We start from the raw sequence: 13,415 nt of genomic DNA on the forward strand, positions 1-13,415 counted from the left end.
TTCATTCGTGCATTCATTCATGTTATTAGCACTGCAGTAGCTGACGCTCACTGAGGGTCATGATCTGTCTGAAGGTCTGGGGTTACAGGGACCTACAGGACAAAGCCTTTGCCTCCAGACCCCAGGGTTTGACGGCAGAGATGGGCTGTCGTCGAATGGCCATGACTCTTATGAGAGACGTGGTGCCAGGCACACAGCAGGTGCGTCCCTTGATTAGAACGAGTTGGGCGGCTGGTAACAGAAGGTCCAACGACAACGCCCCGATCACCTGGGACATGTAATGACTGTGCATAGAAGATTCTGGAAGGAGGCAGTTCTGGGGCTGGTCAGATGTTCAGTGAGGCCACTAACCCAGGGTCTTACCCTCTTTCCTTTTATCATCCTCGGCTGCGGTGGTCTTTTCCCTTAGCTTCTTGCCTCAGGGTTGCAGGATGGCTGCCACAGCTCCAAACATCGTCTCACACAACAGCATTCAAGTCTAGAAGAGGGGAGTCGAGTGAGGCCCTTTCCCAGGAGCACTCCCTGCACCAGCAGGCTTCCCTCACACCTCAGTGACCAGATCTGGGTCACACACTCCCTCCTGAAACCATATCTGGAGAAGGAGGGAGTGTGCCAGGCTTGGCTGCACCCTGGGCCAGGGAGGCCCCCAGGGCTGAGTCTGTGGCTGCAGAACAAGCCCAGGGCTCTGTGAGTGACGGAAGGAGGTGCGCGCTCCAGGCAGGGGCCACCCATGTGTACCACCTTCTCGTTGGTGCTGTGACTCAGTGTCCCGGGCAGTGTGGGCTCTGGGGTGGTGGCCAAGCCCCGGCCCTGGGGACAGAGAGCCCTGCACTGAGCCTCTGTCCTCCATGGGCTGTGGGGTCTGGACCATGGCATGGCCTCCCCGCTGTGGAGTGGGGACCATGATGGTACCTGCCAAGCAGGGAGGTCGTGAAGGGGACAAGGGTCGTGCATGTAGACACCTGTTGTGAGGGGGTGTTAGCAGCTGCTGGCTATCTCAGCGATTAGCCCCATCTGTAAAATGGGCCCATGGAGTCTCCTCTGTGACAGTCCTGGGGGTGATGAGTTAGCATCAGGGAGATGAATAGCAGGGAGATGGGTTCATATGAGTGAGTGCTTCCTGCATGTGCTGGGCGCCCTTCCACGTCCTTGGTCACTTCATCCTCACAGCCGCCTGCAAGGAGGGAGCTGTTTTCATCTCTATTTTACAGCTGAGAAAACTGAGGCTCAGGAGGGTGACCCTGGGTCAAGTGAGGGCAGCCCGGGCTCTGGGATTGTCCAGCCACCGTGTTCTGATCCAGTGCAGGCCTGGGTGGAGCCGGCACAGGCAGGTGCTCAGGTAACCCCTCCCCTCCTGCTGGCTGTCACCAGGGTCCAGGCTGGTGGCGGGGGCTGTCCCATCTCCCTACCCTGCCCTCTGTTCCCCCCGAGTCCAGGGCCCCAGAACGTGCCTGGGGCGTGGGGGGATGTGCCCACTGACTCACTGCCCCCTCTCTCCATGGTAACGAATGGACACCTTCTGTGACATCCATGATGGCTGGTGTCACTTGTCATGTGGTGAAGTGGCGGCTTGCACTCTTGGGGAAACAATATGCGCTTATGCGGAACATAAGCATATGCTAATGATGGGTAATTACACTCCGTATTTATAGATTTACCAACATATGTAAGACCGCTTCTGACAATTACACGCCTGCAGGCGCATCGCGATGTAGTAACCGCACGGGAGGCTCCTGGGCAGCCCCACGACGTGAGCCAGGGCCCCCCGGGGTGGGCTGAACGTGCAGCCCAGCCCTGCTCACTCAGGCCTGGCCTGCCGCCGCCCTCCCAGCCTTCCCGGTCCTCCTGGCTTCCCAGAGAGATGGCACATCTCTGGATGTGGGGGAAATCCAGGCAGAGTGAGCAGCACTCACCAGGGCACTGGGGTGGGGCTCAGTGACAGAGGAGCTGAGAAAGCCGCGTGGCTGGATAGGGTGGGGGGCTGGGCAGAGAGGCTGGGGAAGGTTGAGAGGGCAGGCCTCCTGGATAGAGTCAGGAACTAGGTGGAGGAGAGATGAGCTGCATTAGGGAGGGGTGAGGAGGAGTGAGGAAGGGTGAGGAGGTGAGGAGGGATGAGGAAGGGTGAGGAGGGTTAGGAGGGTTGAAGAGGGGAGAGGAGGTGAGGAAGGCTGAGGAGGGCTGAGCAGGGGTGAAGAGGGGTGAGCAGGGGTGAGGGGCTGCTTCCCTCTATCTTCCAGTCCCGTCCCCAGTGGAGCTGAGGGAATCTATGCCAACTCCCAAGATCTGGGCAGAAGGAAGTTGAGCACTGGGTGCTGGGGACAAGGAGGAGGCAGCAGGGATGGGGCGGGGGTGCCCAGGCTGGGGGCCCTTAGGGAGATTTTCTGTTATGGGGTGGGGGGGCTCCGCCAGGAGGACTCATTTCCGGAGACCCACCTAGTCCTGATTGCTCAGTCAATGGGCAGAAATGAACAGACCCGGTTGAACCACCAAGTACAAGTACAATTGCTGCTAGTGAACCACGTAAAACAGCCTTTTCAATCGATCCAACGTGATATTTTTGCCACCAGCAGCCAGCAGGTTGCTTTTGCTCCATCAGACGCAGGCTCAGGGAGCACCTCCCCACCCCAGCCCTGCCTTCCTCCCCTCCCTCCCTGGAGCCTATCCCTGCACACAGCTAGAAAATCCTCCACGGCAGCATCTCCCTGATGCTGACCCCACATTTGGCTTCATCGGCACCACCCGAGGGGCTCTAAGCATACAGACCCCCTTTGTGTCCCCTGAGACCTCCAAGCAGGGGTTGGGCAGGCTGCCGGCCACACCTCCAACAAGCAGCCTCCCACCCCTGCCCGAACCAGGTCCTCCCACCGCTGCTGAGCTCAGGAGGCTGGCGTTTCCCAGTTGCCTGCTGGGAAAATCCAGCTCCTCACCCCAGCATTAGGGCCCCTGGAATGGGGTTCACCTCACTCTACTCCACCAGCTCCCCTCCCCGGCAGGACTTCCTGGCAGGAGCGCCGATCTCGTCGATTGCATTAGACAAAGGGCTTCACTGCAGAACTCTGTATGTCCAACTGTGGGCTCTGAGGCTGTGCTGCACCCCCCCCCCACTTCACAGCTGGTGGAATAGAGGTGCAGGGGGCTCAGAGTGAGGAGGTCGCCTCCCGTCTCTGTCCACCGTGACACCTGCTGCTGCTTCTGCCTCTTAAGTGTAATTCTTCTTTTAGCTTGTCTGTCCGACAGTTTTTTATTGAGCACCTGCTCCATGCTTGGCTGTGTTCTGGGGGCTCAGGACACAGGGTGCAACAAAGCCCATGTCGCTGGCTAAAGAAGGTCGTCAGATACAGCTGGGGAGTCAGTTTATTCATCAGGCCACAAAAATGACATCAGGTGCCAGCTCCTCATGTCCCATGTCCCATAGGAAGACACCAGAACCAGCGTGACAGACGACAAGGCAACACGGGCAGTGGGCTGACCTGGCAGTGAGAAGCAAATTGCGTGGGTAGTTTTATCACCCTGAGGAAGGCGAGTCCATGTTCTGAGAGGGCATCAGAGTACTTGGCCAAGACTTATCAGCTCTGACTGTCTTGCCTTCGTGGCCTGTGTGGAGAGTACAGGTGGCCAGGGTACCAGGTCACAGCCATTGCCCTGTGCTTCCCTGTCCTCATGGGGCCCGGGCATCAGGTTGTTTTAAATCTTCCAGGTAATTCTAATTGGCAGCCTGAGGTGAGGGCCCTGGTCTGGGTTTTGCTCGATTTCTGAGGTTTCCTTGCAGCCATGCCTGATGCGCGCGCGCACACACACACACACACACACACACACACCGGTCGGATACTATACACCACATATAATATAGACATGTCTATCTGCCTCTCTATGTCTCTATCTCTGCTTCTGTCTCGTCTCTATTTCATCTCTGTCTCTGTCATATGCTTAGCTGTTAGGTACCACTCATGTATGCCACGTAGGACTCACCTGTTCTACAAGGCACACACTTTCAGTCCCTCTACTTTTTGTATGAGGTAAGTGAGTGGTCCCAGAGCTAGTAAGGCGCAGAGCCAAGACTTAAATCCAGGCCTGCCCCCTCAGTGCCCCCACTCTTGACCCTCACCCCATCCCGGTCACTCAGAGCCCCAGACCCTGACGTGCCGTGTCCAAGGTTCTGTGATGTTCTTTCTCTGAAAAGAATTTTTAAATGTTTATTTTTGAGAGAGAGAGAGAGAGAGCAGGGGAGGGGCAGAGAGAGAGAGGGAGGCACAGAATCCCAAGCAGGCTCCAGGCTCTGAACTGTCAGCACCGAGCCCAATGTGGGGCTCAAAGCCAGCTGTGAGATCACGACCTGATCCAAAGTCAGACGCTTAACCAACTGAGCCACCCGGGCACCCCTGGATTCTGTGATGTTCTCAGCGTCTGACCATGTGCCATCTACCATCCCACTATTTTCCTGTTTTGTGAACCATACTTTGTGATTTTTGACAATTCTGTTTTAATGATATACATTTTTAAATGTCCAACGATTCTAACTTATTATTATCTCCCTTCAATAGTCTCCGATTCTCATATCCAGGGGGTGTAGCCTCCTGTGGCAGGCAAGCCCCCTCCTCAGGAACCGGCAGCCACTCCCCGCAGCTGTGTCCCCCCCCAGGTTCCTGGTTACACCCCCTTCCCTTTCAAATTCCGCCCGGACCATCTTCAGCTGCTCCCTCCTCTGGGCTTCCTTCAGGTGGTCTGAGCTCATGGCTGTCACAGGTGTTATTGGCCATGACGGTGACACTTAGAACAATTAATATGGGCGAGAAACTCCTGCCAGATGTGGGACGCGCAGTGAGTCCTGGAGCCCAGACGGCCACCGTCCACACGCATGTACCTGCTGGGTCTCCGCAGTCACAGAGGGACGCTGCCCCTGTCTGGCTGCCCTGTGTCACAGGGGCCCCTGCCGAGGACCCCCAGGCGGCGGGGTTTCATTGGCTGCTTGGGGTCTGGCCCCCCTTCCCTGCTGGAGCCTCCCGCACTCTCCCCTCTCTGCTCTCAGGACCTTGTCTCCTCTGGGGCCTCTCCTGATGGTGTCTCTGAGCTCAGACTCCAGACCCCTCAGTGGGGGTTCAGTCCCTGTTAATGGCCAGAGCGCTGGGCACGGGTTAGACCACAGGCTTTGACCAACCCTGGTTTCCAGTCTGGGCTCTGCCCGTTCCTTGCTGTGGGACCTCAGGGAAGTTACTTAACCTCTCTGAGCTCAGTGCCCTTACATGGGAGTTGAAAAATAATGAAAGGGCCTGCCTTGTGGGATGGAGGCCAGACTTACATGGATGGGGTAGGAGAGTCGTTGGCTCACAGTCCTGCAAACACTCCATCGACGAGGGCTGTTATCGCTACTGCTATTGCTGTGTCAGGGCTGCTGGTTTCTCTGGCCCCAAGCACACACGGGTCAGCAGCTTCTCCTGAACCTGGAGGGTCCCGCCCCCACCCCACCCAGGGCTCCCCTCACGGAGGTGGTGAGAGGAGAGTGAACTTCCCATCCCACAGCGGGGGGCAGACTCGGCCTCTAGCACTCACTCCGAGTGTGATGTGGGCAAGTGACAGAGCTTCATCAGTTTCCCCTTCTGTCAAGTGGGCACAATAAACCTGGCCACATAGGGTCATGTAAGGGTTGCCTGAGGGCTTCTCAGCAGGAGGTGGATTCATAAACTTAAATCATTTGAGACCGTGATTTCTGGGGAACTTCTCCCCCTCTCTGGGCTCCCTGTCTGTCTGCAAAGCAGTATCTGCTTTTTAGAATGATGTTATCATTCCAGGCCCCGAGGGGGTGCGGTGCTGAGCACCCGAAAGCTCTCCCCTTCTGTCACCGCTGCGCTGACGGATGAGAAACCCAGGCCGAGGGGCCCAGATTAGACGACTGGGGACAGGACAGTGTACGCCGTGCTAAATTACGCAGGGCGGACAATTAGAGAACGAAACGATCTGTAATAAAGGGCTAATTGGGCGGGACAGAGGCTCCGCGTGCGGAGGCGGAGGTGAGGGAGAGGCGCCCGCGGCCCGGGGCGGGGCCGGCCTGGTGGCCGCGGTCTCCGCGACGACGCTCCTCCTTCCCCAGGTACAAGTCACGCACGCGCACCGGGAGGCGTCTGGAAAGTGCAAAATGGTAAGTGTGAGAGCACGTCAGTCACCTGATGCCCCGCCTCCCGGAGACGGAGGCCGGTCCGTTACCGGTCCGCCTTCATTCCTGGTTTCTCCGCGGACGCTGCCTCCAAGCCGCAGGCAGCGAGCAGGGATCCGATGAGACCGCACAGAAGCCTCCAGAACAGCGGGGTCATTTCTCGCTCCCGTCACACGTCACGTGGTCGGCAGGAGGGCGCTGCTACCTCAGACACCGGGGCCCAGGCCCATGGGCGCCCCCGTCCTAGGGTGTCAGCATGTCCCCGTGCGCTTCTCGGTCACGGTGACCGGGAGGAACGGACAGAACTGGCTCTGAGCCTTCCGTGCTCCCTCTGGAAGGTTCTCGCCCCACCTCTATCGTCGCTTCTTGGCCAAAGCAGGTCTCACGGGCACCTGCCTCGCAGGTGACAGGCACGCGGGGCATCCTGGGAGGGGGCGGCGCCGGAAGGACACCCGGGTCCCGGGGAACCCCGGCCACGCCCTCCTCACGCTGCCGCGCAGATCGGGGTCCCCACCCGACACTCCGGTCTGACCCGGCTTCTGCCTCATATAGACCATTTGACTAATGTATCATCATTTATCTAACTAATCTCCTATTTATGTAATCTAAATGATTTCATTTATTACTATTATAAATAACACTGCAAGAACTATTTTCATTCTTTAACCTTCGTCTAAATTTCTATTTTGTTAGAAAAGTCTCCCATAAAGGAAGGAAACGTGGGGTGAAATAGCGTGACGATTTAAGAACTGAAAACGGCTAATGTTTAAGGAGAGAATCCTCCTCAGGGCCTGTTCACTGACTCCACGATCTGGGACCTTCTCCGCTCTGCAGCCTCCCACCCTGGCCCCTCCGCCATCTTGCCCGGCCCCGGCCCCTGTCACTGCCCCCAGAGCAGCCAGGTGACCGGGAGACTCCGGGCAGAGCCGTCCCTGCCCTGCTCCGCGCCCCCAGGGCCCTGCCGCACTGGGCACCGTGCCCCAGGGATCCTGAGCCCCCAGCTCCTCCCCACCACCCTGCAGCCCTCCCTACCCTCAGCCCCCAGGCACCATCCTGAGCCTGGAGCCGTCTGCATGGTCAGGTTCAAGGCTCGCCCTTGCCCTTCCCTCCAGCTGGAGCCTCCTCTCTGCATCTACCCCCAAATCTCCCGAAGGGCCCTTTGCCCCAAGGGCAGTCTGGCCGCCCCTGTCTCTGCAGCCTCAGCACCCGCCACATTCCCCCCATTCAAGGTGGTCAGGCCACACAGGCCTTTCTTCTGCCCTTGAACCTCTGAGCCTTTGCATATGTTGTTCCCTCCACCGGGAGCATCCTCCGGGGCGTCTCACCTGGCTGACTCCTAAGTGGCTGTCGCGTCTGTGCAAAGAAGTGTCACTTCCTCTGGGAAGCTCACCCAACAAGGCGGGACCCTGTGGTCTTCATCATGTTACAGCTGATTATTTATGTAGTTATTGCTTTCACGTCAGCCTGTCCTTTATGACTGGAATCCCCGCAGGGTACGGATTGTGACTGCCTTAGTCATACTGCACCCTGCAACCTACCTCTGTACTTGGTACACGGCAGGGGCCCCAGCCTGTCCAGGGCCCTGGGAGGCAAGAGGAACTGTGGGTGGAGGAAGGGAGGGATGAGGACAGGGGACCTGCGCCTGCGGCCCCGCGGGGTGCGAACACGGTCCCCCTACAGCTGCTGGGTGACCAGGAGGGAGCCAGAAGCCCCAGGCCCCGGGGACGAAGCCCTGTGCATGGGTTAGCGGGGGTGGGGGCGGGCGTGCATTAGGTCACGTGCCCTCCTCGCGGGGCACGTGACACAGGAGCCAGTGGAGCTGGTGCGTTAGGAAGTGAGCAGGGCTCCTCCTTCGTTCGAACAGTTTGGTTAAATGACTCGCTCACATCTCTTCCCTGTAATCACCCTCGGGCTCCGCGGCTGCCTTGCTTCTCCGCCGTGCCCCCCCGCCCCCCATGATGGTTTATCACTTTTCTCGTTCTTCTCTTTGTTTAACTATAAGACGACAAGGAAAGAGGGAGCCCAGCTGACTGGGCGGCCCCTTGTGCGGGAGCCAAAGAAACCATCCTGCCAATGGCAGGGAAAGACTAGACATGAGAACTGCAGTTCTATCCATTACGGCTGGGAAGGGGGAGATGGGGGTCTCGGCGGAGGGGCCTCTGTATGTGCAGACAGGTGTGCAGACAGGCACAGCACACACACACATACACACACACACACCCATGCACACATGGGCACACACTCACCCCACATGCACAAGCCGCTCCGTCCAGCCCACCCCTCTTCTTAGATTCCTCTCTGAGAATGGCCCGCGGCCATGACATTGTGTGACCTCCATCAGCTCCAGCTGGGTCCCTGTTACCCTTCCTCAATCGTCGGCTCATTCACGGCATGTGAGTTGAGCCCCTTCTGTGTCAGGTACCATCCAGGCAGGTGTGAGTGCCTCACGGAGCTCACACCATCCCGCTGCCGGTCGCTGCCCTCCCGCCCACCCTGTGTCCCCTGGAGGTTAACCTTGCACCTTGCAGGGGGCCTGGAGCATGGGAGATGTTAGACTCATTCTGAATGAATGAGTGAGTGAATGGATTCTGCACGGGTACCAGAAACACGCTCTGAGCTTCATTGTTGCAGGGCCCCTGCTCAGAGGCGTGGAGTGCTTGCTAACTCCTAGGAACTTTCATCTCAGTGGAGCCAGCGAACATTTGCGCCATCAGAGTAATGACTTCTGGCTGCAGACAGATAAGCTGGGGCCCAGTGCAGGCAGCAGAAAGCCTAGTGCACGAGGGCTTAAACTGTCGAGCTCGGGGGTGGATTGGGTCTCAGGCAAGGCTTGATCTAGCATCTCAGTTGTGCAACCGAGGACCCATGGTTTTCCACCCCGCGGCTCTGCTTTCCAGTTTCTCCTTCAGCATCAAAGTGGGCTGCGTATTCCGTCTTTCCCATTTCCAGGAAGACATGGTCTCTCCCAGTCTTGCAGTTAGAGGTGGGGTCAAGGCTGCCTCCCAAAGGGGGAGGCCTGGAGCGGATGGTAGAGGGACAAACACGTGTCGTCCCCTCTTCCCAGGGAGCAGAAGCCGTTGGCCCAGATGAGAGGCAGAAGTGGGTCTGGAACGCGGGTGGGAGGAGGAAGGCAAGCCGTGAGGCTGCCTGAGTGGGTGGGTGTATGTGCCTCCCCCTCCCCGCCCCCACCTCCGTGCCTCTGCCTCAACCAACGCTCCTTCTCAGGAGTGTCTGTCCTGACGATGGAGCTGACCCGACCGGAGACTGAGTGACATGCAAATCCAGGCTGGAGTTACTGTCCTCCCTCTCTCCGGAGCTGCGAGTGGATTCTGCTCCCTGTGAGGACGAGATCCCTACCCGGAGCCCCAGCCCCCACCCTCCCACTGACCGCCCCTGGGACACACATAGACACTGCCTCCCTGGGTCCTCATCGGACAGGACAGGACCTGTCACTGCACGTCCCCGTGGCTCCGTGCTCTGGCCTGAAATGCACTAAGGCAGTGGGACTTACGGGGGGGGATGGCGGGGGCTGTGCACATGGGGAAACTGAGGCCTGCTTTCTCTTCGCACAGCTGGGCTCCACCTGTTCTCAGGCGGGGTTCTTCTGCTGCATCACACGCGGTGCCTCTCTCCCATTCACTCCCCGAGTTAATCCTGGAGGCCTGTCCCAGTGTGTTCCCAGTCCTTCCCCGTGGGTTCCCTCCCCCTCAGACACGGAGTCCAGCCCATCTCTCCAGTCTAGTCCCCCTCTGCCCTCACCTCCTCTCTCTCCCACCCCTCCGCCCTCAGACACCCTGAGCCGTAAAAAGTTAAAAGTCATAATGCATGATGTTTGTTGAGGACGTAGAATGTTCCAGGTGCTGAGCTGAGTGGTTTACACGCGTTGTCTCTTTCATCGGTGTAACATATTTGTGATGTTTTTCTATGTGTCACATGCTGTGCCAGATGCTTTGGAGATAATCATGAACAGACATTCACTTCTTGGCCTCCTGGAAATTCCGGTTTCACTGGAGAAAACAGACATCAGCCAAAAGAACAAAGAAATAAAATTACAAAAGATTCCAGCTCCCGGTTCCAGGCCTTTGGAGAGGATTCTAAACCGAGCTGTAATGTGGTCTATAATCCCATTAAAAATATCATTAATGTATTCTTCCTTCATTCGTTGGGCACTCACTGTTCCTTCCCATGGCCAAGGGCTTGTGCCAGAAAGCAAGGGAGGGTTTATGGAGACACCTGTCGTCTGCCAGACACTCTTGTCTCATTCTGTCCCCACAAAGATGCTGCAAAAAGTAGACATTACTTTCCCCATTTTGCAGGCAAGGAAGCCGGGACTTGGCGCCCCGGGCTGAGGTCACACAGCACCTGCTCTGGGTGTCTTGGCCACCTGGCTATGGTCTGGCAGACAGAGCCTTTCCCTGTCCCTGTCTCCCCAGGGAGGGGCTCCTATTCTGCTCAGGAGCCTGCCCTGTTATCATTACAATGACAGTAATAACCCTGGCAGCAGCAGAAACAGCCACCCCTCCTTGCGACTGTCCCCAGGCAAAGCAGTTTGCTTATAGGATGTCATTTAATCCACACAATGAGTGGGCGAGGTGGGTGCTGGCCCCATGTCACACACAAGGCAGCAGCTCTGTGGGACTGACGGGCTAGCCCAAGGGGGCTGGTGAGTCGGGGGCAGAACTTGAACCCAGATCTGCTGGGTCTTTAAGAGGAGGGAGGGCTATTCCTGTAATAAGAAAAGAGGGAGCCAAGAAGTGGCGAGAAGAAGGGAACACACGCATCAAGAGAAATCGCCACGAGAGACCAGGCGCCCAGGGAGAGGGTGAGCGGGCAGGGGCCTGGGGTCCCACGGGGGTTCCAGCTCCCCATCCCCTCCCTGCATCCAGCCCGGGGGCCCTAAGTTCCCAGAGACACCCTCACAGCCCTGTACTCTCCCCACCCCATGTTTCTTTGCCTAAATGACACCGAGTGCTTTTCTGTGATTTGCAAGGAGCCCCGACTCAGATGCCAAGGATACCTGCTTATTAAAAACAACAACAATACACAAAACTGCTTAAAAAAAAGGAACAATTCTGACAATGAGTGTCTCTTGCTTCGAGAGGCCTCATCAAATGAGAGGAACGAGGCTTTTGCAAACCTATATGGAAATTAAACCCGCAATCTGGACACACGCTTGTTTGACAAGTGATAATTAACTGCTGACAATATAATTTCAGTTTGGATGCAAACGTGTTTTTCATTAAAAAGTAATCAAAGAGGTGCTTGCATCTGGCAGTCCAGCCTCCGGCGGCGGGAGCTCAGATCCTCTGCTGGGTTTCAGGGCTGGCACTGAGCACCCACTGTCCTTGGCCAGGTGGGCATGGCCCCCAAAAGCGACACGGGTGCAGATCTCCAAGGAAGCTTCTAGAGGAGGCCAGCTCAGTCAGATGGTGTCCCTAAAGGCCCAGCATCCCCCTCTGGGCATCTCTGAGCCCAAATGTGCCAGGGGCTGGCTGTCTGGGGGCTTGGTGCCGACCTCGGGGTCAGAGAGGGAGGGGGCGCACTCTTTTTTCTAGCCTCTACTATGCCCTGGGTTCTGCAGCAGTCCTATCTCATTCCCAATTGTACAGAAGGGGACATTGAGGCTCAGAGATGTGGCGGGTCACCTATTCTAGGCCACAGCCAGTGAGGGGCCAGATGGAGACATGCACTGTGCTCTGAGTCCTCAGTCTGTGCTGCTCACCCTGCCTTCCTCCTTTTCTCGAATCAGCTAAACTCTGTGGCTGTTTTCTCATCTGTAAAGTGAGGGGTGCCTCGGTGGCTCAGTCGGTTGAGTGTCCGACTTCGGCTCAGGTCATGATCTCACAGCTCGTGGGTTCAAGTCCCGCGTTGGGCTCTGACAGCTAGCTCAGAGCCTGGAGCCTGTTTCAGATTCTGTACCTCCCTCTCTCTCTGACCCTCCCCTGTTCATGCTCTCTCTCTCTCTCAGAAATAAGTAAAACATTAAAAAATGTTTTAAATGAGATAAGGGTACCTACCTCATGAGCTTATGGTGAGGCTTAATTGAGTTAATACATAGAACAGTGCTTGGTGAGTAGAAATCCCTGAGTAGATGTTAGCTATGAGGTGTATGAAGCGATTCACAGAGTCAATAATATCATTGTGGCTCCTTCACCCTCACCCCTCCAACCTGTGGGATCAGCTGGATCCACCCGTGCGCTCATCTGAGGCCTGCCCAGGCTGTGTCCAGAACTCCCACATCCACATGAAAGGAAGAGCTGGGAAGGACCCTGCGCTCTTGGGAGCCTGAATAGCCGAAGGTGCAGAGCGAGGCTTTGCTTCCGGACTCCGCGGAGCTCAGACGTCTCAGTCCCCGGGTCAGTCATCGCAGAAGCTCCAAGCGCCTCATCCACGCTCAGTTTGAGTCGTGGGATTGCTTTCCTTTGCATTTTTATCCCCTAAGTCTTCCTTCATGTCCATGGAATTCACATCCCACCTCTACCTTGCTCCCAACAGCCACACAGAACCACTCCCTGCTCCTGGAACATTCTATAACCTGTAACGTCTCTAGCCTTTGCACATGCTATACTCTCTGCCTAGAAGGCCTTTCCCTCTCCTTCCCACCTGGTGAAATTTGATCTTTGGAGACCCAACTCAAACATCACCATCTATTTTCTTTTCTTTTCTTTTTTTATCTTTTTATATTTCATTTCTTTCATCTTATTTTATATAGATAGCAAGCAGGCGAATGGGGCAGAGGGAGAGAGAGAGAGAGAGAGAGAGAATCCCAAGCAGGCTCCATGCGCAGTGCAGAGCCTGATGTGGGGCTGGATCCCACAACCCTGGGATGATGATCTGAGCCGAAATCAAAAGTCGGACGCTTAACTGACAAAACCTCCCAGGCGCCCCTCAAACATAATCTTCTTGATCACGCCTTGATCTTGGATCTGTTTGACCTGACTCTGAACATGAAGCAGGGGCTTTCTGTGCACTTATTAGGCCCCTACTATGGGCGTGGCTTGGTACATCTAGATGTACCAAGATGTGTCATCCCAGTTAATCTGAACTCTGTAAGCTGATCTATATTATCCCCCTTTTACAGATGAGGAAACCGAGTTTCAGAGAGGGGAAATGACTGGCTCAATGTTACATGCTTAATCAATGCCAGAGCCTGGACACAGCTATAAGCTGTGTCTTTTTGACCTTTGGCTTATGTGAATCCACTTAGTTCCTCCCCTAAAGGCAGCAAGATGCAGTGCCCCCTAAACTTACAGTCATATTTGTCACT

The 13,415-nt window shown here is 56.4% G+C and overlaps 2 long non-coding RNA genes across 3 annotated transcripts; one reads left to right on the forward strand and one right to left on the reverse strand.

Moving 5' to 3' along the window:
- Positions 1–3,336: 3,336 nt before the first annotated feature.
- LOC120231012 lies at positions 3,337–5,835 on the reverse strand. Its single transcript, XR_005528239.1, has 2 exons — positions 5,297–5,835; positions 3,337–3,470 (listed from the first exon to the last, which is right to left on the reverse strand). It is a non-coding gene; the product is annotated as an uncharacterized LOC120231012 (long non-coding RNA).
- Positions 5,836–6,091: 256 nt separating this feature from the next.
- Positions 6,092–10,301, forward strand: LOC120231004. Of its 2 annotated transcripts, none has more exons than XR_005528237.1 (3): positions 6,092–6,133; positions 9,374–9,486; positions 10,094–10,301. It is a non-coding gene; the product is annotated as an uncharacterized LOC120231004 (long non-coding RNA). The 2 variants fall into 2 exon arrangements; XR_005528234.1 differs by lacking the exon at positions 6,092–6,133 and adding an exon at positions 8,439–8,541.
- Positions 10,302–13,415: the final 3,114 nt, after the last annotated feature.

Source organism: Hyaena hyaena, unplaced genomic scaffold, assembly GCF_003009895.1.
Source record: "Hyaena hyaena isolate Hyena2069 unplaced genomic scaffold, ASM300989v1 scaffold_3, whole genome shotgun sequence".
NCBI classification, from domain to species: Eukaryota; Metazoa; Chordata; class Mammalia; order Carnivora; family Hyaenidae; genus Hyaena; species Hyaena hyaena.